Source organism: Anabrus simplex, chromosome 1 (assembly GCF_040414725.1).
Source record: "Anabrus simplex isolate iqAnaSimp1 chromosome 1, ASM4041472v1, whole genome shotgun sequence".
NCBI lineage: Eukaryota > Metazoa > Arthropoda > Insecta > Orthoptera > Tettigoniidae > Anabrus > Anabrus simplex.
This window is the reverse complement of record NC_090265.1, coordinates 346646598-346669643: the sequence shown is the minus strand read 5'-3', so window position 1 is coordinate 346669643 and position 23046 is coordinate 346646598.

Below are 23046 nucleotides of genomic sequence, written 5' to 3'. Positions count from 1 at the left end.
TGCTCTTCCGCCCAGACTCTCGGTCTGTTCGCTAGTATACCTGTAAAAATCTTACTCAAGGAGTCCAGTAACTTTATACCTCTATAATTACTCGGAATATTCCTCTCACTTTTCCTTTTGTAAATTGGGCATATGAACCCCGTTTGCCACTCTTTTGGAAACCTACCATCCTCGAAAATAATTTTACTATTCCCTTTATCCTCTGAATATATTTCCCTATTTCTTTCCAAAACAAGTTATTGATACCATTGCATCAACCAGCCGATCTACCCTTAAGTTATCTTATCACCCTATTTACTCCACTCCGAAATTTCTTTAACATACTCATTTATCTGTATATCCACTTCCCTCTGTACGACCTCCCCCCTGTATCTTTCCATCTATCTTTCCCTCCTAATAATTCTCGGAAGTAATGCACCCATATATCGTAGTCGATATTCGGTTTGTCAACCCTCTTCCCCCCTTATTACTTTTATTTAGTCTGTCCCTCACCCCTTCAGGTTGCTTCGTCCTACACTCCCTATTTATTGCCTCTGCTTGTTCTCTCAACCATAATTTCTTCCTCTCAGCAATTTTAAGCTTGTTCGTTTCTTACTTTACAAAAATCTCCTCTTGTTGCACTCTCTCCGTGCTTTCTGCATTCTTTTAAGATACCTCATGACTATTTTCCACATTTCCTTCACTCTTCATTGTACCACCCGTCTTCCCCTCCCGTCTTTCTTTTCTTACATCTAGCTGTCTGAGATACCCTCTTAATTGGGTATTCAATTACTTCCAGCGTTCTGTCAACATTGTCTTCTCTCAACGCTGCCTCCCATCCACACTTAATTGCAGTTCTTTTTCTATAAAAGCATCTAAATACCACTTTACATTTTCTGACCATTTATATTTAATATACCTTCTACCCTTTTCAACAATCCTATTTTTTCTCTCCTTCTATTTCCTCTCTCTCACGTTTATCTTCACCCAAACCGGGGCATGATGGGATTCAAACCAGTCCTCCTCTTAATTCTCTCTAACATGTCTTCCGAGCTAATCACTATATCTATAACACTTCCATCCTGCAATGTAATATACGTCAGCTTCCCTTTCCTATCTCCTTCCCACCAGCCGTTCAAAATATAACATTTACCTGCAGCACATACACTGACTGACAGAGCAAATGCAACACCAAGAAGGAGTGGTTCGAAAGGGATGAAAGTTGGGGAAAAAACAGAGACGGCACGGACGAATAATTGATGTTTATTTCAAACCGATATGCAGGTTACACAATGCGCACGGCATCGACTCAGTAGGATGTAGGACCACCGCGAGCGGCGATGCACGCAGAAACACGTCGAGGTACAGAGTCAATAAGAGTGCGGATGGTGTCCTGAGGGATGGTTCTCCATTCTCTGTCAACCATTTGCCACAGTTGGTCGTCCGTACGAGGCTGGGGCAGAGTTTGCCAACGGCGTCCAATGAGATCCCACACGTGTTCGATTGGTGAGAGATCCGGAGAGTACGCTGGCCACGGAAGCATCTGTACACCTCGTAGAGCCTGTTGGGAGATGCGAGCAGTGTGTGGGCGGGCATTATCCTGCTGAAACAGAGCATTGGGCAGCCCCTGAAGGTACGGGAGTGCCACCGGCCGCAGCACATGCTGCACGTAGCGGTGGGCATTTAACGTGCCTTGAATACGCACTAGAGGTGACGTGGAATCATACGCAATAGCGCCCCAAACCATGATGCCGCGTTGTCTAGCGGTAGGGCGCTCCACAGTTACTGCCGGATTTGACCTTTCTCCACGCCAACGCCACACTCATCTGCGGTGACTATCACTGACAGAACAGAAGCGTGACTCATCGGAGAACACGACGTTCCGCCATTCCCTCATCCAAGTCGCTCTAGCCCGGCACCATGCCAGGCGTGCACGTCTATGCTGTGGAGTCAATGGTAGTCTTCTGAGCGGACGCCGGGAGTGCAGGCCTCCTTCAACCAATCGACGGGAAATTGTTCTGGTCGATATTGGAACAGCCAGGGTGTCTTGCACATGCTGAAGAATGGCGGTTGACGTGGCGTGCGGGGCTGCCACCGCTTGGCGGCGGATGCGCCGATCCTCGCGTGCTGACGTCACTCGGGCTGCGCCTGGACCCCTCGCACGTGCCACATGTCCCTGCGCCAACCATCTTCGCCACAGGCGCTGCACCGTGGACACATCCCTATGGGTCTCGGCTGCGATTTGACGAAGCGACCAACCTGCCCTTCTCAGCCCGATCACCATACCCCTCGTAAAGTCGTCTGTCTGCTGGAAATGCCTCCGTTGACGGCGGCCTGGCATTCTTAGCTATACACGTGTCCTGTAGCACACGACAACACGTTCTACAATGACTGTCGGCTGAGAAATCACGGTACGAAGTGGGCCATTCGCCAACGCCGTGTCCCATTTATCGTTCGCTACGTGCGCAGCACAGCGGCGCATTTCACATCATGAGCATACCTCAGTGACGTCAGTCTACCCTGCAATTGGCATAAAGTTCTGACCACTCCTTCTTGGTGTTGCATTTGCTCTGTAAGTCAGTGTAATTCTAAGAGTTTTAACCCATAACTATTCCTTTCTTTATCTTCGCTACATCTTCTTTGCCTCAGCATCTGCTTATCCTCTTTGCTGTATACTGAACAGAGGTCTCTTATCCTAGCGTTCCAATCACCGAATAGCAACATTCCATCTTCTTCATATTTCCCTCCTACCCACATTTCTAATAAAAAATCTTCAAGAAAAATTTCATTAGCGTACGTGGAGCCCTTTGGGTGACAGTATAGAAAAAGCCAAGCACACCTTATTTTCTCTCCCTTTCTCATTCCCCATATTGAACCTGACCCAGACCACCCCTTCCATCTCGTTTTCAATGGCTTCAACTGATTCACTGATTTCTTCCTTTATTAAAACAACTATACTCCCCGGTGTGCTGCCCTTGGCCCACTCTTTTCTTTTTAATTTCTACTTGACCACAAACCCCCTCCACGTTAACGCCTTCCCTATTTCTAACCACGTCTTTAGAAGCGCCACAATATCGAAGCTTTCTACTATTTTTTATATCTTATTTAGCAGCCCTTCAATACTTACAAATCCTATCTTCCAATCTAGCTATAACCTATCCTCCCCTGCATCACCACTTCCTCCCTTATTTCTACTCCCCTCTTCCGCATTAGTTGATTTACTTCTTGTTATTATGGCCCTCTCGCCTTCCACCTTCACTCCGTCTTTTCTGGACATTTTCAGACGCTATTTGTCCGCATTATCCTCTAAACCTTTAGTTTCTTTCCCAACAGGTCCCTTAAACTCAGACTTCTCCCTTCCGATCTACCCTTAATTTTTCCTATCACCATAATTAGTTCCTCTTCTGATATTTCTTTATCAAGCTCATCTATCTGTATATCCACTCCCCTCTGTACGACCTTCTCCCCTCTGTACCTTTCCATCTATACTTCCCTCTTAATAATTCACGGATAAGGCCTCTCTTCCTTCTGTTTCTTCTCGCGCACCTTCACCTTTTACTGCACATATATATTGTTGACGGTACTTGCAGATTCTTCAGTTTCTTTCTCCACCAACACCTGCTGACTTCTCGTTTCCGCTCCTGAGCTACACTGGACACTGTTCTCTGCCATGCGCCCACCTCTTGCCTCGTCATGTCCCTACGATCGCACCGCGGCCTTTCTATCACCTTGCCTCGTCACCATGCACTCTTCCTGATTAAGCTTCTCATCCATTTCCTGAAGCTTACCACCGATCACGTTCTTACCCATCTACCATTTGCCGCAACCATCTGTTGGCCCTGATGTACGCTCTCAGTCTTTAGTGCCTGGCTTTCACTAGATGTCTCCTTAAAATTTTAAAGCTCTTGCTCCCTTCACCCCCCACTAAGTCTCTTCTCGCCTTGTTAATTCCCAGCATTCCTGGCCACAATATCGGCCATGAAGGTAGATACCAACCTGACCTTAATTGGCCTATGACCTTTCACTTTGTCTACCCTTTCCACCTCGTCAATGTCCACTTCACTGAAGTTAATCTTCATTTTGTTTTGTATCACTTCCACCACTTTGTATACTATGTCCACTTTATTCTCCTTCGCTCTCTTCTGAACACCATATATAAATATACATTTTCTCGTACGTTCCTGGCTACTAATTGCTTCTTCCTTCTTCAACTTAAGCACTCCCTCTTCCAGAATTTTACCTTCTTCCTCAATAGCACAATTTTCCCTCATTGCTTCCCACCATGGACATTGACTCACCCATTTTTTCTTGGATCCCCCTCTTCATGTCATCAAACCATTTGATTGATCCTGTATCATTTCCATGATTTGGTGTATTTAACATGCTTCTTTAACCACCTCCTTAATGGCTTCGATGTCATCCCAACTGATGTCTCCACATGTATTCGGGCCGGGATTCAATGCCACGCTCCCCATAACTAGTAAAACTGCCATCACAAGCTGCCACCAATACCATCTCTCCCATACTTCCCAAATCACCCTTGCACTCCATTAACCTTGTTGCTTTCCTCTTCAAGCACCTCTGTCATCTTCCAATTGCGGCTCGATATTGCTCCACTGAAATCATTGCTCGGCACTCATCGCTCAGCACATCCCCTTCCACTGCTTGCTTAAGCTAAATTTCTCAACGTGAAGAGATGTCACTCCCTGCCAAGAACATGTACAGTGACAATTTACCCAAAATTATCGCTTATACTTAGTAGGAAAAAGGAGAATTTCAGTTTTTCGCAGCTTCCTTTCAACCCTTTCAAATACGCTATCATCTTCTTCTTCCCCCTAGTTAGTCTTTGGACTTCATTTGTAAAACGCTCACTCCTGTCACTAAATGCGCGATCTACATAAGTCGTAAACACTATTCTTCTACCACTGTAAGCAGCCACGTTTCTGAGTCATATCACGTAAGGTCCAGAGAGCCAGCGAATTGATCAAAACGGATATAAAGGCACATTGGAAATACACACACGTTGGTGTTACGTCACTTTGCAAAGAAACGTAGGTTTTCAGATCTCTATTAACATATGATATGAAACTACTTAGATGTAAATTTCAGTATACGACGAAATAACCTATAAATAGAAAGCCAAAATGACAAATAATCAATTTTCGATTTACGTCATTTTGGAAATAAGCCCTTCAATTACTTTCTAAACTGCCTGTGGGTATTTTACAACCTTCCTTTATATCGCCTTTATATTTAACGGAAACAAAAAACAGCTTCGTGATCACTTAGGCCTATACCAGCCATCCCTTCAGTTTCTTTAGTTTCTCTATACAGCTCGTTTGGTTTCGTCAGCACCACGTCTAGGATATTCTTTTTCTAGTTGGAACCATCACTTTCTGATCCAGCTGTCCTTCCAGATTAACTTATTCACCTTTTGTTGGTCATGCTTTCTGCCATTCGTATTGCCTTCCTAATTAGGATTTGATAAATTGAAATCAGCCACTGCAATAATCCTGGAACATTTGTTTTATTTCCATATAAAAACTATTGAAACTTTTAGGGCAACTGAATAAATGGTTACTGATTGAATTTACTCGTATGCTAAAATATCACACATCTATATTGCCCATATATCGTATTCCATATTTTAACATTTTATCAAGTACAGTAGTTCTAAAACAGAATGAGCTCGTGGCATTGCATGTTTCTTCCATGTAATATTTTATTGGACTTAATTTGAAATATTATCAACGTACTGTACCGTATCCTGTCGTAAATTCGGCCTAGCTCAGAGTAGAAGCGCGTGGTACGTCCGGATATGGGCAATAAAATTTCTACTTATAAAAATATTCTAAAGTATATGGACAGGAAATACGTACATATAAAACTAGTGAGTGAGAACGCAGGTTATCCGGTATAACAGATTTATTTAACTAAAAACATGAATTAAAATCATACTAACTAAATAACAATTTATCAAACAAAACGAAGAACTGACCATTATGTTGGTCAAAGAAAGTGATACGCACATTCACATGAACTGACATTTTTAACAAACGTTTACAAATTAGGAACGGTTAACGAACCCGAGAAAATAGGATATCAAGTTGCATGGAATATGAATGCGTTGCGTTATTTCATTATGTTGACTGCCTCGTTAAGTTCCTAGTTCTTTGCCCGAAGGCTTGACCTAAAACTGTTCATGAGATGCGATAGTAATATCCGATACACTAGTAATTGACCTAATTTACATAAGCACATTCCGATCACTCGAACACAAATATATAAAACACTTGTTCAGGGCTGCGTTTAAATTACCCATTCAAAACAACACACATTATAATCATATGGGTCCGTACCCATTTGCAAACAATAAGAACAGAACCTTACTTATCTAAAATTAGCCAGCGAGCCAAGTCTCCCCGTTAATCACTAGAGGACATCATCACAACACAGAAATAAATACACTGGACCCAACAATAAACAACACAGGATAAATATATTTATAAATCACACCTGCGAAACAAAACGCACACAGAATATGCACTGAGGTTGATAGAGCCGCTGGGGCTCGATCCCCACGTATCGAAGCTCCAAAGATTGCATGTCTCACATAGACACAACATTCAATTAGGGGTCTACATGAATAAAATCACGGCTTGCGGCTCAATTCCAACTCGAGAAATTCGTTCCTTCCGGAGCAATACGGGGTTCACACGTCCTATGGCACGGCCAACCAGGGTTCCTTCCTTTACTCCCCGCGACTATATGGCGCACTAAATAGAATTATGTCACAGTGTTAATATAAATAAGTCGAAGCATATTATGATATGGTTCAGTAAAATTCATCTCCCACGCAGGCACAAAACCCTGTGGATAGCCGCAACAAACATTACATGCGTAAGTTCAATTGTTTCTGAGATAAGTGTATCAGCGGGGAACTTACTTGTTCATTCCTTTTTTGAGCGACCGTACGTACGGTTTAACATCTAGTACACTGACGGGCATAAACGGCTCAGCACCCTGACCAATGCAGCGTCATTTGGTATAGATATACTGTACAGTACGTCGGTATGGCTTGTGTAAACGATGTGAGTGACTTCTCAGAGGGCATTATTTGTCCTCGAACGTCTTACACCAGATGCAGGGTATGGGCAATTTATACATCTCAGCGCTTCAGGCGAAACCGATTGCTCATAATCATCATCATCATCATCATCATCATCAGTTCATAAAATAATCACTATATGCGTATTGCACTTGTCACCTAATAAAATGCAGGCCTACCTTCAACAATCTTGTAGCACAGATCACAATGCAAATAAAAGCTTCACCTCAGCATTAAGTCGGCACACTCGCTAGGGGGGCTAGTGTATGTTTACACTGCGGATTCAAACATGTGACCTTTCCCTTATCCTGGTTCTGACCGGCTAGCGGAGATAGCAATATTGTGAATAATGATAGTGCGCCTTTGTATTAATAAATGGTAACCTCCAAACCGTACACTTGCAATATTCAGAACAGTATGGTACGCGGTGGTCACCAGAGAGTACGCATATTTATACGATGTAAAAATAATAGCATTACATATAGATAAGGTGAGAGTTTGATGGAGACCATATTGTGGGGCCGTATGAAAGTACTATTACCTAGCAAGTGAGCCATATAGACGGAACAGTGATAAAAAATGAAATGCCGTATGGCTTTTAGTGTCGGGATATCCGAGGACGGGTTCGGCTCGCCAGGTGCAGGTCTTTCTATTTGACACCCGTAGGCGACCTGCGCGTCGTGATGAAGATGAAATGATGATGAAGACAACACATACACCCAGCCCCCGTGCCATTGGAATTAACCAATTAAGGTTAAAATTCCTGACCCGGCCAGGAATCGAACCCGGGACCCTCTGAACCGAAGGCCAGTACGCTGACCGTTCAGCCAACGAGTCGGACGTGATAGTGATGATATGTTGCGTAATATTCAGCAACTTCATTTGTCTACAATGTTATGGACATGAAGGACCAGCAAGGACGTCAGCTAAAACCATTCTTTTATCTTTCGGAATTATAACTTAAACTTAACGGTTGTAGGCAGACCTAATGATGAATACATTGCTGTTGTTGTTGTTGTTGTTCGAGTCATCAGTCCATGGACTGGTCTAACGCAGCTCTCCATGTGGTTTTACTCTGTGACAACCTTCTCATTTCTACGTATATACTTTATCCTACATCTTCACTGAGCTGTGTCATATTCATACCTTGGTATACCCCCAAAACCTAACTGAAAAAGTCCTAGATGAGACCTATCAAACTATCTCCTCTTCCGGTCAAACTATTTGTGGGTACAATGGATTTATTTCGCGGTATCTCGAGATCCGAAGTACTTCTTACGTCTTACTGCCACCACCCTCATATACGTGTAAACTCTTAGTAATGATATACTTATTTCACTTTGTCTCCATGCCTTTTTATGCATGTATTTTTTTAAATCTATGTCAAAGGGTCAAAAGTGTTGGAATGTATGCAGTGATGCCTATAAGCGACCTACGCGTTTGTGAGGACGAGACCCTATAAACGATTAATTCTAATGTCAAGAACAGCGCGCATAGTTACTCGCCGAGCCAGAGGAATTAACCAATTAAGGTTAAAATTCCCTACCCTGCAGGGAATCTAATTCAGGACCCTTTGGACCAAAGGCCAGCATGCTAACCATTTGGAGCCGGAAAATGCTCCCACTGATTGAGCTAGACTTCTGTCCGATCTCCCTGAGTGAGTTCTCATTTCTCTACGACGGGATGCATGGATATTTAATCTGGAGGGCATAAGGAACATTTCACTTTCCGATCATTCATGACTATTTTCTCTCTTTGCCCAATCATTTCATTCTTTAGAACGAAAGACATTCATAAAACAAAGTGAGCCGCCACTTAATGTAATCGTGCATACTATTATGAATCGGGTAATATTATCACTTTTATGAAGTTCTGTAAGGATTAATACTAACACATTCGAAACACTCTGTTTATTATATTCAAAGAATCGATTTATGTTATCATTTTTTTCTAATTACTTTCCTCACAAGGGGCCCATACTGTCATATCGAAATCGACAGTGAAATTTGGTAGAGTGGACGAAGGGTCCATAAGATTGCAATGTACAAAAATTCAGCTGCCATTCGATCTGTAAGGTCCTGAAATCGATACGGAAATGTCTCACGCGTTAGCGTATAGCTCGACGTGGACAGCCCTGGTGACTAGCTGAAGCGACCGGGTTACCTTGAGCTTTCTGTGCTAGCCGGTTGACACATGTTCCTTTGAAAGAGCAGTCTTGAATCCGGCTAATGTTCTAGAGTATGCTTTACGTTACTTCCGTGAAGAAGGTTTCACCTCTTCCCGTGAAATAACTTCGGAAGAAAGGAAGATGGGTCGACAAGTGATCGAACTAATTGAAAATCATCCCATGGGTGTCAGCATCGTCTCGGAGTCGTGAGAAATAGTGACAGCGAAAATGATAGTGGAAGCAGCGACACCTCATCCGCATTATCTGAAAGAGAAGGCAGCACACCATTGCCAGGAACAAGATGTGTTACGGATCCGATTTTGAGCCCCGAGTCCGAGTCCCGTCAATCCAGTTAAGAGAAACCGTAGTCACCTAGCAAATCTACTAGTTCAAGCTATGCTTCCAGTCCACAGAAACAAACTGTAGATCTTGCGTACAAGAGAAAAGCTGTACATTTATGGTTAAATAAGGGGGGGGGGGCAATTAGAATCTACATCAGTAAGCCCCATTGAACACAGGAAATTGAAGCATACAAAATTATTTTCTCGCTTTACAGAAGCAAGAAGACTGAAGCGGAATGTATGTGATGAAGACCTGCGACTGTGGGCCTTGGAAATTTCAACAAGGATTTCAAGGGGCGAACTAATTTCAGCGCATGTGCTAGTTTGTTGAGTCGTTTTACGAAAAATTACATAATAAAAAGTAGAAAAACTACAAAATTTGTATCCCGTATGTATCTACAAGAAGAAGACGAAAAAGATACAGTCGCAAAGAAATTTGTGGAAGCAGCTACAGAGCGATTCTTAGACTACAGTCCTTTCAGTACACAATACTGATCCGAATGGTTTCGTGCGCGAAATGAAAGCGAAAAGGACTCTATCGTTTGTTAGTGAGAAACATACAGAAACAGTTGCGCAATCAGTTACTGTACTCACCCATTCGTACACAATTATGCCTACAATTAGCATGGCCGGTACTCTTTTCCCGAAATTATTCATTGTACTACAGGAGGCAACTGTAACTTTCGGTCCGACAGTTTCCAAAGAAATGTTTCATGCTAGGAATATAATTGTAACAGCCACAAAATCAAGGAAAATTAGAAAAAAAAAGAATTGAAATATTTGTTTAAAGAATCCTTCTACCCACTTGGGAAGGAGAAGTGTTTGCTACTGCTAAATTCCTGGACTACTTTTAGTGATAAGAGCTGTCTTGAAGAAATTTCTGCAGGCAACAGTATAGAAATTCTCCAGATGTCTCCCGGCAGTACAGGGAAAATACAACCCTTGGACAAGCTTTTCTTCCGACAGTGGAAGGCTTTGTATCGCCGCTTAAAAGACATTGTGCCGACTTGTGAAGATTTTCAGTTTGATGTTTATCAGAAAAACAGCATACTGAAAATGCAGTCCTTCATTCATTTTCAATTTTCTTCCGGACGGTTCAAGGACACGATTCAATATTCGTGATTCGTAACCAATTATACAACGGAGAGACCTCCCGAGTTCGAAGTGCCTGCGAAATATTGCTTTCAAAGAAAACTGTGAATAACAATGTGGCCTCAAAGTGCATATTCGATGTGCATGGTGCCAAAAATATTTGTGTTTTAATCATGGGAATAAAGCACCTCATTTATGTTTCACATTCGCTCCGTAACAATCAAGTGACCTTGTCGCGTGGCAGCCTGCCAGTTCGTTCTCTCACTCTCTCTCCAACACAACTACAACTCCACTCCGCTGTGCGCCGCGCGAGCCAACAAGAAGCAATGGTTGTCCAGTAAGCTGCATTGTCACACGGATTTTGTATCAAGATTTCGAAACCTTCCAGTTCGAAATGGCAGCTGAATGTTTGTGCATCGCTATTTTATGGGTTTCCTCGAGGTCTCTGCCAAATTTCATTGTCGATTTGGATATGACAGTATGGACAGTTCCATTGTACTGTACATTGTAAGTTTTATTTTTATGACTTTCTTTTCCAAGTACTGTAATGTATTGGAATAAACGGTAAAACTGGGAAAAGAAATTCCAGTTGCAGGGGTGTTATTCCCTCGCTTTTTCTTTTACACCATACAAACATGTTTCAGCCTTCAGTTCAGTCACAGCTTTTGACTGAAGTTCACGGTATTGCAGTGCAATGATGGCTAGTGTAAACACCAAGACTTAAAAATCAAAGAGATACTTCAAAAAGAAGAAGAAAATGATACTACTAAATATCCCAATTTCGAATGAATGCCGAAATGCGGCAGGCGTTAGATGGTTTGCGGCGGGGTGTTCAGCACAGGCCAGTAGCGTTCCAAAAACATTATAAATACGAACGATTTATTAATGGAGTCGTATGAAGCAAACAGCAATTAAATACTCTCTCAATGGTTGAAAATACATGGCTAAATTGCAGCCTAATATAGTAATTAAATGGATGGTTTAGTGCTTCATTGCGGTGTATTAACATTAGCGTATGAATGAATAACTTTTAATTTGTTATTTTCGATCATTGTTAACAATCAGATAATATCACATTATTTACATCCCAAAGTGATCTTAAGCGGAGTACACTGATAATAATAATAATAATTTCCGTTAAAACTATTCCGGTAAGTGTTCACGTGTTTTTGTTCACACAGTGTAAGAGACCTGGGAAGTCTTGGTCAACAACCTTGGGTAATCAAATCGCCATGCAAGGAACCCATCCTACTTCGAGATCGGGGATGTATAATATTGTTGACATCATTGACAGAACCACACGAGGTCTAGTTTAGCAAAGCAAATTCATCTCGCACAGGCCATGAAGGCCCTTGGAGGGATGAAAGTTAAAGGATTCCACTATCCATAACCTCGGCACTTGCTGGAGTAGAGTGGTTAGCTCTTCGCCCGGCCACCTTTGCCCACAGGAATTAACCTGGTACTTATTTTTCGGTGTAGGCTGAGTGAACCTCAGGGCCGTATGCACGTCTGGAAGTGGAAATTTCGTTTATTAATTTTTTCGACTTCCTAATGGGGAATTCGAACCAACATCCTTCCGGGTGAAACGAGAACGCCTTTACCACCTGGGCCAGGCGGCCTCTCAACATGTAGTTTACATGCCCAAAAATATCTGCGAATGGAAAACCTTGTCCACGGCAATACGATGAAAAATGTATATTTGGCTGGAGGTGAAAGAACCTGTCTCAGAAGGGGAGGATGAGGTGACAATGTGGTCATCGTCAGAGCCACAGAACTATTCAAGTAGATCACAAAAGTTCCCCCCTTTTAAATCAAAAGCCTGTTCTTTCAGAGTGAGAAACCATTGAAGATGATCATTTGTATGCAAGCGGTCACTGAGTTCAGAGAAGTCATTCACCTGATCGCCTTGAGTGGTTTATAACACGGAAAGAATCCCTATGATTTAGATGGAGTAACCTTTTGTGATCAGTGAAGTGATTCGTTCTTCATCCGTTGCTCATGGTGCAGCCAAAAATCTAATCGGATCATTTTGTGAACTCTGATGATGGCCACTTTGTGAAACGCAACTCTTTTCTCGACTCTTTCTATTCGGAGGCAGAGCCAAATGTAAATGTTCCACAGCCGCTCTCCTGTGTATAACTTTTTCCATTAGTAGATAATATTGAGATCCGCCTCTATGGTGTGGTGGTTAGTGTGATGGAACGGGGTCCACTCAGCCTCGGGAGGTCAACTGAGTAGATTGCCACCTCATCCATCCTCGAAGTGGTTTCCAACTTCTCCAGACAAATGCAGGGATGGTACCTAACTTAAGGCCACGGCCAGTTCCTTACCTCTTCCTTTTCTATCCCTTCCAATCTTCCCATCACCCAATACAGCCCCTGTTCAGCATAGCAGCTGAGGCCGCCTAGGCGAGGTACTGGTCCTCCTTCCCGGTTTTATCACCGACCCAAAGTCTCACACTCCACAACACTGCCCTTGGGACGGTAAAGGTGGAGGAAAAAGCCATCCCTGGACGGTAGAAGGATTTAGAAATAAAATATACAGTAATGTTGTGGATGCGAAGTGTTTTAACATTTTTTAACAGTATTAACAAAATGGTAAAGCCTCCGTGGCTCAGGCAGCAGCGCGCCGTCCTCTCACCGCTGGGTTCCGTGATTCAAATCCCGGTCACTCCATGTGAGATTTGTGCTGGACAAAGCGGAGTTGGGACAGGTTTTTCTCCGGGTACTCCGGTTTTCCCTGTCATCATTCGTTACAGCAACACTCTCCAATATCATTTCATTTCATTAATCATTCATTAATCATTGGCCCAGAGGAGTGCGACAGTCCTCGGCAGCCGGCACAATTCCCATCCTCGCCGCTAGAAGTTGGCTTCATTCGTTCCATTCCTGACCCAGTCAAATGACTGGAAACAGGCTGTGGATTTTTATCAACAAAATGGTGCTTTTCTGATCTCGAGATGAAATGGGGTTTCTCGTCCATTCCCATTTCCACAAGGATGTTTAGCTAAAATTCCGTTTTAGAAAAATGGAACATTTAGTTAATTATTTCTGTAGAAATTAATTGATTTTTATTCAAATTATTGTCGTACTAGAAGGATTTATCTACTGTAGTAAACTTTTCCTTCTAGATTATTTTTTCAGTTTCGCTTCGAAATTTGTTTAAAAGGTACTAAATATTTAAGAAAAGACATAAACATATAAATGCGATATAAGCTTACATGAAGTATCCCATTTCTTCAATTGTTCTTCAAAAGTATGGCGTTCTTCTGCGGCCAACAGGACATCGTCACCATAATGTATAGGAGTGTCTATAGATGTGGAGTTTAGATGTTAGCCGTTATCGTATCCATACACAGTATGAAGAGCAGGGACGAGAGGACCGAACCTTGGTGGACGCTGACCCGAATGGGGAAAGCTGGAGTGATCCCTGTTGGATATCAAACCTCACTGCTACATTTACAATAGAGGAGCTGCGTCCAACGGACGTAATCCTCGGGGACACCATGCGATCTGAATGCATGCCAAATCAGTTCGTGAGGAACTCGATTAATCGCCTTCTCCAAGTCAAAGAGGGCCATGTAGACAGGTCTGTTCTTCTCAAGGTGTTTTTCTGTGAGTGGTTTAGTAGCATGTATAGAATCCGTTGTCCCACTTCCCTTCAAAAACCACACTGATCGTGAAGAAGACGAGACATAATATAAGAGCCCAACATCCTTTCTGTTGAGGGGATGTGAAGTAATCATACAAAGGAGCAATACATTTCGCATAAGCTAAGGAACAATATTATCCTGTTTACTGATTTATACATATTTAGTCCGACTCGTTGGCTGAATGATCAGCGTACTGGTCTTCGGTTCTGAGGGTCTCGGGTTCGATTCCCGGCCGGGTCAGGGATTTTAATCGCTTCTGATTAATTCTTCTGGCTCGGTAACTGGGTGTTTGTGTCTGTCCCAACACTGTCCTATTCATATTCAGACAACACACTACACTACCAACTACCACAGAAACACGCAATAGTGATTACATCCCTCCAAACAGGGTTGGCTTCAGGAAGGGCATCCGGCCGTAAAACAGGGTCAAATCCACATGTGCTACGCAGTTCACACCCGCGACCCCATAGGTGTGGGAAAAGTGGTAGGCAAAGAAGAAGAAGAAGAAGAAGACTGATTTATACATATTTATACGGAGCAATTGTGATATGTTAGTTTCGATTACCATCCAATTAAAGAAAACATTATTTCTGAATCACCGGTTCTTTATTTATACTTTTATTTTAGCGAGTGAGTGGCTGCGCGGGTTGAGTCACGTAGGTGTCACTTCGCATTCGGCAGATAATGGGTTCGAACTCCACTTTCGGCAGCTAGAGCAAATGTCAGTCGCAATTTAAGCATAAGTGTGAACAGTGGACGTGTACAAGACCTTTACGTACTGCAGCCTTCGGGCATATGGTTGATGAGTGCGCCTCGTGTAACAGGGTCTACACTGGGCCGGGCGTACAACAAGTTAGCTGTCGTTGGGTAGACCTGTTTCGCTTGCTAGAGATGACGCAACACGATGCACATATCGTCATCCTTATCGTCGCCGGCGTTTTGCCGTAGAGGCAGTGCCGGATTAATTCCTATATGGGCCCACAGGCACTTGAGCTCTTCGGCACCCCCTTGAAAAATACCTCCTATCAAGTATATAATTTCACCCGAAAACAGCTAACAAAGCCAAACATTAGCAAATCATTAAGTTTTCATTCAAGTTCCATTTACTTCAAATGAATACAGTATTACATAATATTAACATGATTAAGCAATATAATACAGCACTGCACAACAGAAAAGAACTTTTTAAATCTAAAAACTAACAATCATTTTAAACATTGTTTTTCCTTACTTACTTGCAATGAAATCATTCAGATTACTGCTATCTCAAAAGACCTTTTGGAAGATGGCATATTCAGGAGAAATAGTAGCAACAGAATGTAGTCGTTCTTGTACCATTGAAGTTCGAAAGACAGCGGCCGTGGCCTTAATTAAAGTACAGCCTTAGCATTTGCCTGGTGTGAAAATGGTAAACCACGGAATACCATATTCAGGGATGTTTCTCATTTAAAGTTCCACTCAATAATATTTGTCACGTTCCCAAATGCAACGGAAGTTCAAACTACCATTTAAGTTAAATACGAGTAACAGTTTATTCAAATCATAATTCTTGCAAAGGTATATTTTACTCTATAACAATAAACAACCTTGGAACTACAGGTAATAATACAAGAACTGCATTGTCGATACTAGAGGAACTGAAAGTTTGCTGTGAAGGAAAACCATATTATTCACACTATCAGGTCGTATCCCTGAAAGTCTTTCAGTGAGTGCACGTCCTGCTACACTGTATGTGCATTCGCTGGCTGCACTTGTGGCTGGAACACAGAATTTTTCACTGCTACACCTGCTAGACGGTGAGCCTCCCGACATGGTAGGGAGACGAACTGACTAGTGTATTGCTGGTTGCCTAGTAAACGACGAGTAGAAAACTGTGCTGTGGTTGGCCAGTACGTCCCAGGCTTAAAATATCGATGCAAAAGTAAAACGATAACTCGCTGTGTAAAGTGCGGCGTCTACCTGCGCCTCTCCAAGGAAAACAACTATTATGAAATGTTCCACACATGTGTGCAATCTTGATAAATGAACAGCCAGAAATATATTAAATGGAACATTTGACTGAATCTTGTTCATATAAATTGCTCCAGTTAGGTTCAAAATTGTTAGTCGTATAATTTGTTGCCATTCGTTACGAGCTACTTAAAATATTTTAGTTTTATTATTTTTTATTATTTTTATTTATTTTATTTTATTTATTTTTTATTTATTTATTTATTTATTTATTATTATTATTATTATTATTTATTCATTTATTTATTTTTTATTTATTTTATTTTTTATTTTTTTATTTTTTATTATTTTTGGCAAATAGTGAAAAAACGTGCTAAATAAACAGTTAATCACCACGATTGTGCTCGCTCCTTTCCACAACGCGTACAGAAGAATTTTTTTTCAGTAATTGTTTTCCTTTCTAAATTTTGTACCCATTCCAGAAACGCATTTCAATTTTTTAATCAAAAAGTAATTTTCAGGTGGACAAGAGACAGGCCCAGTGGCTGAAAATATAAGTTTAAAAACGAACGTAATGAACAAGCTGCATTCTAGTAGCGTGTAGACTCGGTTGTAATTATTATTTTTAAATTTGCTTTACGTCGCAACAATACAGATAGGTTTTATGGCGACTGTGGAATATGAAAGGTCTAGGAGTGGGAAGGAAGCAGCCTTAATTAAGGTATAGCCCTAGCCTTTGCCTGGTGTGAAAACGGGAAAACACTGAAAACCATCTTCAGGACTGCTAAGAGTGAGGTTCGAACCCACTATCTCCCGAATGCAAATGCACAGCTCCGTGACTATAACCGCACAGCCAACTCGCTCAGTCTCTTCTTTCTGTAATGTACATCGAAATGTCATAAATTTTCCTCTGTTTATACTCACTGATGTATTTTATTACCTTTGAGAGTTTTGGCAGATTTTACAAAAAATTCAATTTAACTCATATATTTCTAGATCTACAATGTTTTCTAAACATCCACATTATGTTGTTTTCGTTCGTTCGTAATATAGGTCTAGCCAGTTGAAGGTAAAATTATTATTATTATTATTATTATTATTATTATTATTATTATTATTATTATTATTATTATCGTTATTTCACGTGCCAGTAAATCTACCGACAAGAGGCTGACGTATTTGAGCACCTTCCAATACCACCAGACTGAACCGAGATCGAATCCACCAAATTGAGTTCAGAAGGCCAACGCATACCATTTGCAAAGTAAGTCACCCACTGGTCTAGGCAATGTGTCGTGTGATAGTACTGTAAACTCTACACCCTCCTTCCTTGCGGTCACGTAGTCCATAAATGGAATATGTCATTGGGGACACTGGTATCAAAGTACCTCCCGCCGTCCCTCGCACGACTCACACGTCACTAGCTTGATATATGATAGTTTTCCTGCTTCCAGATCATGTACAGTCGAGGAATACTGATCAGACTCCGTGGATATCGTTCATAAACAGAAAGGGAGACAATGAAATTTGACGAATCAGGATCCAATAATAGTAATCTTTATTTTACGTGCTAGCAAATCTAGGTTTCGACATGACGGTGGCATACCTGTTGACCTCATAGCTATGAATTTTCTTCTATGTGTTATATTTGTGAAATCCGTGCTGTACCGCGTAATATCTTAACTTTAACTGTGGACACCTTGTACTTGAGCACCTTCAAATACCATCAGACTAAGTCGGGAAAGCTTACACGCTCTCTTAAATTTCAGCCATGATCGAACATGCAAGTTAAATATATGGAAACAAAGGTCATCATTGTTTCTTTGTGTACTGTTAATCTTAGGTTACGTAACCCATTTAACTGTTATTGTCTAATGGGTATATATTATCTTTATAATTGTGTCGATGGCTGTTCAAGGAGGAAATTCGTCTTCCATATGAGATGTCTTCCTCTGGCCGTGGTAGGCCTGTACAGTATTTGCTGCTCCTGCCCTGACAAGTAGACGAAGGGACTACGTGATTATAACCAGGGGGCGTTGCGTCATTAAGGGCCAAAGTGACTTAACCCCATCAGATTTTGGGACATAAAGAGTTTAGAAATGTTATTGTTTACATTTCAGATAATTAATTTAATGAGGCCAAATTAATATCTGAGTACCATTGTTCTGAAGTAATTAATGATATGAGAAAATGAAAGCATGATTGTATTACATGTTTCGTACGTTTATCCTGACACAGGGGCTAATTCTATCTCAGTCCTTACAGTGAGTATTGGTAACTGCTTTGAAGGTTAGTGAACCTTTGAGGGAGCTAAAGTTTCAATGCATTTTAAAATGTCAAGCTAGGGGCTAGCTTTGACTTGCCCGCCATAAAAAAGAACAATATAGATGAAGCTGTAGCGGCGTATGTTACGGCGATATTATTGCAAACTCATTTATATTCTTCTAATCTCATGTTCTTGAGATCATTCACGGAGTGAAGCTTTCGTGACGTTCCGGATTTTAGTTTACAGTTCGCTTTTAGCAATTGCGGAGTTGGGAGAATAAGTTCTGGATAGTTTTTGTGCAATAGTGTTTAGTATGTAGCGTTTAAAATAGTGAATAATTTGCACCGCGGAAGAATCGGCGAGCGCAGTTCCTTTATAAGTGAGGTAGGCCATCATCTTTGAAGTATTTTATTATTAGCATGCATTAAAATCAAGCATGCTTAACTGTACTGTTACTGCTAATAAAAATGTAATGGTGATGTTTAATATGGGTGTATATACTGTAACCGTTACTTCAGCGGCCACACAAATACAGTTAAAAGGGAGGAAAATAAATCAAATTACAAGGTACCTTAAACACTATACACACCATAACCATGTAATGAACTGCGGCGAAAACAGCACAAGTAAAAATCAGTGAGGGCAACTTGACGATAACAAGCAAGGAACGTGGAACGGTGCTGGGAACCTACCAAGGGCATGGAGATGGCTTAGATTGCGGGTTTCGGAAAAATCAACGGTGATCTTTGATTTTTAAAATATTATTTACAAAATGAATGGACTTTACAAAATAAATTCCGAACAAATTCAACAATGCGGAAAACACCCATACACAGTTTGTGAAATACCAATTGCATGTTCTTTGAGACACACAAATTAGATGTTCCTTGACAATAGCTTCCTATAAGTTCAAAGAGTCGAGCAAATACCATATATCTAATTACAAACCAAGTTGTACAATGCAATCTTGAAGGTAAGAAGGAACGCAATATGCTATTACGATTTAGAATGAAGTTAAACGTACCTTTCAAAACATCTGTTCAATAGAGTAGCGATTAGGGCAATCTCCTGTGTGATACTTTAAACGAAAATTAGATGCAAATTAAAACGGGACTGAAAGCAACCGTGCTTACCCTAAGGCCGCCCATCCTGAGAGCGAGGAGTCACCCACGACGTCAAAACTCCGGCAGACGGCAGACCAAGGACAGACAGGGTTAAGGCAGACCACGAAATGCTGTCTAGCTCCCTTTAAAAAGGGAACCCTGGCCTTGGAGTAGCCAATCAGAACGCAGGAGCTTGCCCGGATTCACCAATTACAACTCTTTGTTCGGTCGCGATGTTTAAACCCCTTTCTCGAACACATACGATCGCGAATCTTCCATTTCCAGAATAGTAAGAACATATTTCTAGAATGCATAACTAACAAGGGCCAACACACCCTGTTCTAAAATTCCGCGTCACAAACTTTTTGGACTGTTCCAGTTAATATAGAAATGTAATCTACTAGTTACAACCGGCATATGTTAGAAATTTTTTTACACTGTACAGGTTAGGTAGCAGAATGGAATGAAAATAAAATATTCTAGCACAATGCTCCAGATCATACAGTAGGTACTACTTAAAAAGATTTACAAATAAAGTCTTCTACAAAGGCTTTCCACCTCCAAGACATTCTACACTTGTGTCATCTTCCTCCCCGTGAAAGTCGAGCCATGCTCGACCATTACCATAATATTACAGGTGAAGGGGCGAAGGGGGAGGCGATCACTTCTGGAAACTTGCTCACCATAGTACAGATTAGTAAGATAGATGACAGTCACCTAACAACCATGATTATCTTTAAGTTGAACTTCCAACAATAAACCAAAACAGTCACTACACTAAAGGTCCTTTCAGTAGCCTGGAGTTTACGGTTTACCTATAAGTACCACATAAATATCCACATGGATAGTCATACTACACTTCAAAATGCCTTTCGAACCTTGTAAATTTCTTCCACTATTTCAACTCTGTCCACAGAAAGTATGAACACTCATTCCTTCTGCCCATTGTCAGTAATCCAGAACCTTTTCGCTTTCTTGTAAGACAGCTTTCAATGCCTCCTTCTTAGCAAGGTTACGGACTAAGTCTATGTTACACCACTTTTCACACCAATCATAGGATCGAAGTTGTACAGCTAGGCCACAGGTTCTTGCTGATGATGTGGCTGCCAACACGGCCGTTTGCCAACAGCCTCCATTCAAGTTCAGTCCAAACCACGTAGGTAGGAGGTAAGTTGCAGTCCAGCCGTATCTTACACCAAATAAGCAGATGGGCGAGACACCGTCCAGTCAGACTGCATCCATTAGGACATTTGTCACAGGATTGTGGTGCCGAATGGTAGCGCCCAAGATGCCTCCCAACTTGGCACTTTGGGTTGCCGTCAGAAGAGGTTGGTCACTGCAGCCACTGTAACATAAACCAACACACAGCAGACAGGTGAATACTTGAGGCAAAACTACTGTACGCTGCTGAGCTCTAAGATCTTGGAGAAAAACAGTTTTCAAGGAGGGTTAGAGGTCGTTCTTTTAATTCACTGAGATGCATAGAGTAACCCAATGAGAGGCTCAATGAGTATGCAGTAGGGGCCTCCCCTCGCACACCAGGGACATAGGGCACTTAGCCTTGGGGTAAGCACTATCAATAATCCATACATTTGACAAGTTCACGGAGGGGGTGAAAGGAAACTACAGGAGTTTACCCTAAGCCAGAAAAACTAGGGGAATAAATTCCAATTAATGACCCTAAAAACCCACCTAAAGTATTTACCTACACAATTACTTACAACTGACTTACAACAAACTTCTTACCTTAGAACTAAACTCTTGCAAATACCTTACAGGAACTTATCATTACCTTACAACTAAAATCTTACAAATAGCTTACAAGAAACTTATCACTACCTTACAACTAAAATCTTACAAATAGCTTACAACTAAATCTATGTGGTCTCCAACAATGGTATTTACCCCTCCCTATACGACTTAAGGTACCTTTACCTGGGAGAGGTGGACTCTGCTGATCCTTTTCCTTTCGGGATCGCTCACCAATAGTGACACCGAGGTAAGGAACTTTAATATGGTGCAGGGACCTCGAAACCTGGGGACAACTTACTGATAACATGGTCCGCAGCACTACTGACGGGGTGCGTTTTAATAAACACCTGGGCACCCACAGACAGATTGTGCGGTCTTCGCCCGTGGTTGTAATTACGCTGGACCTTAGCGTAATAAACCTGTAAGTTCTTTCGTGCACGGTGCCAATTAGCTCGGATCTTTTCTGGGCTGGCATCGTCAGGCAGAAGATCATTAACTGACCACAGATTAGATAGTGGAGAATTTGGAGTAAAGGCCAACATTAACGAAGCAGGTGTTTGCTTGTGGCTTTCATGGACGGCAGTGTTAAATGCAAACGACAACCAATTTAGTGATTAATCCCACTTGGAATGGTCAGCGGAGTGATAAGCGATGAGGGCAGATTGCAGGTTACGATTCACTCTCTCAGCATAATTTGGCCTCGGGTAATACGGGGTAGTGGTTACATGAGCAATGGATAGATCAAAACAGAAATTCCGGAACTGGTCAGAAGTAAAAGCTCTTGCATTATCACTCACCAGAAATTGACAGGGTCCAAAAGAAGCAAATATCTGTTTCAAGCACGAGATGGTGGTGTTAGCGTTAGCCATACGAGTGGGGAACAGCCACGTAAAACACGAAAAGGCGTCAACACACACAAGTATGAAACGATGGCCGTTCCGTGATCTCGGGAAAGGACCGATGTAGTCAATGAACAATCTCTCCATTGGACGAGAAGCTTGCTCGGAAGACAAGAGACCTAGACGAGTATTCGGGGCAGGTTTACTGATGTTACAAGTCTTACAGAATTTGACAAGGGTACGGATCTCACTATCCATGGATTTCCAAATGAAATGCTTACAAATTTTCTCTCTCGTCTTGAAAACGCCCAGATGACCCCCCCCCCCACTGGGGGTTCATGAAAATACTTAAAGAGAGCCGGGACCAGGTTAGTTGGGACTACAATTTTAAGGTCTCTGCAACCGCGAGCAGGACAACACAAGACATCATTCTTAAGGACATAAGGCTTAACATGTTCACAGGATTTAATCCTGTCGATAATAGCTTTTAACTCAGCGTCGTCCTCGTGATGTTTGGTTATATCTTTGAAAAGGAAGGGAGAGTCAGTGAGAACTACATTCACAAAGGCTGATACTTGTTCGGGAGATGGGTTTGCAGGGTCTGATTGAGGGTCAGAGCTGCCTGGATAGAACATCCTAATGAGGCCATCAGCCACAACGTTTTCCGTGCCACGAATGTAGCGAGCTTCAAAATGGAAGGCTGAGATGCGCACTATCCAACGTGCAAGACGACCGGTCCTTCGCGGCTTGGCCAGTACACAACTCAACGCCTGATTATCAGTCTCAAGATCGAAAGG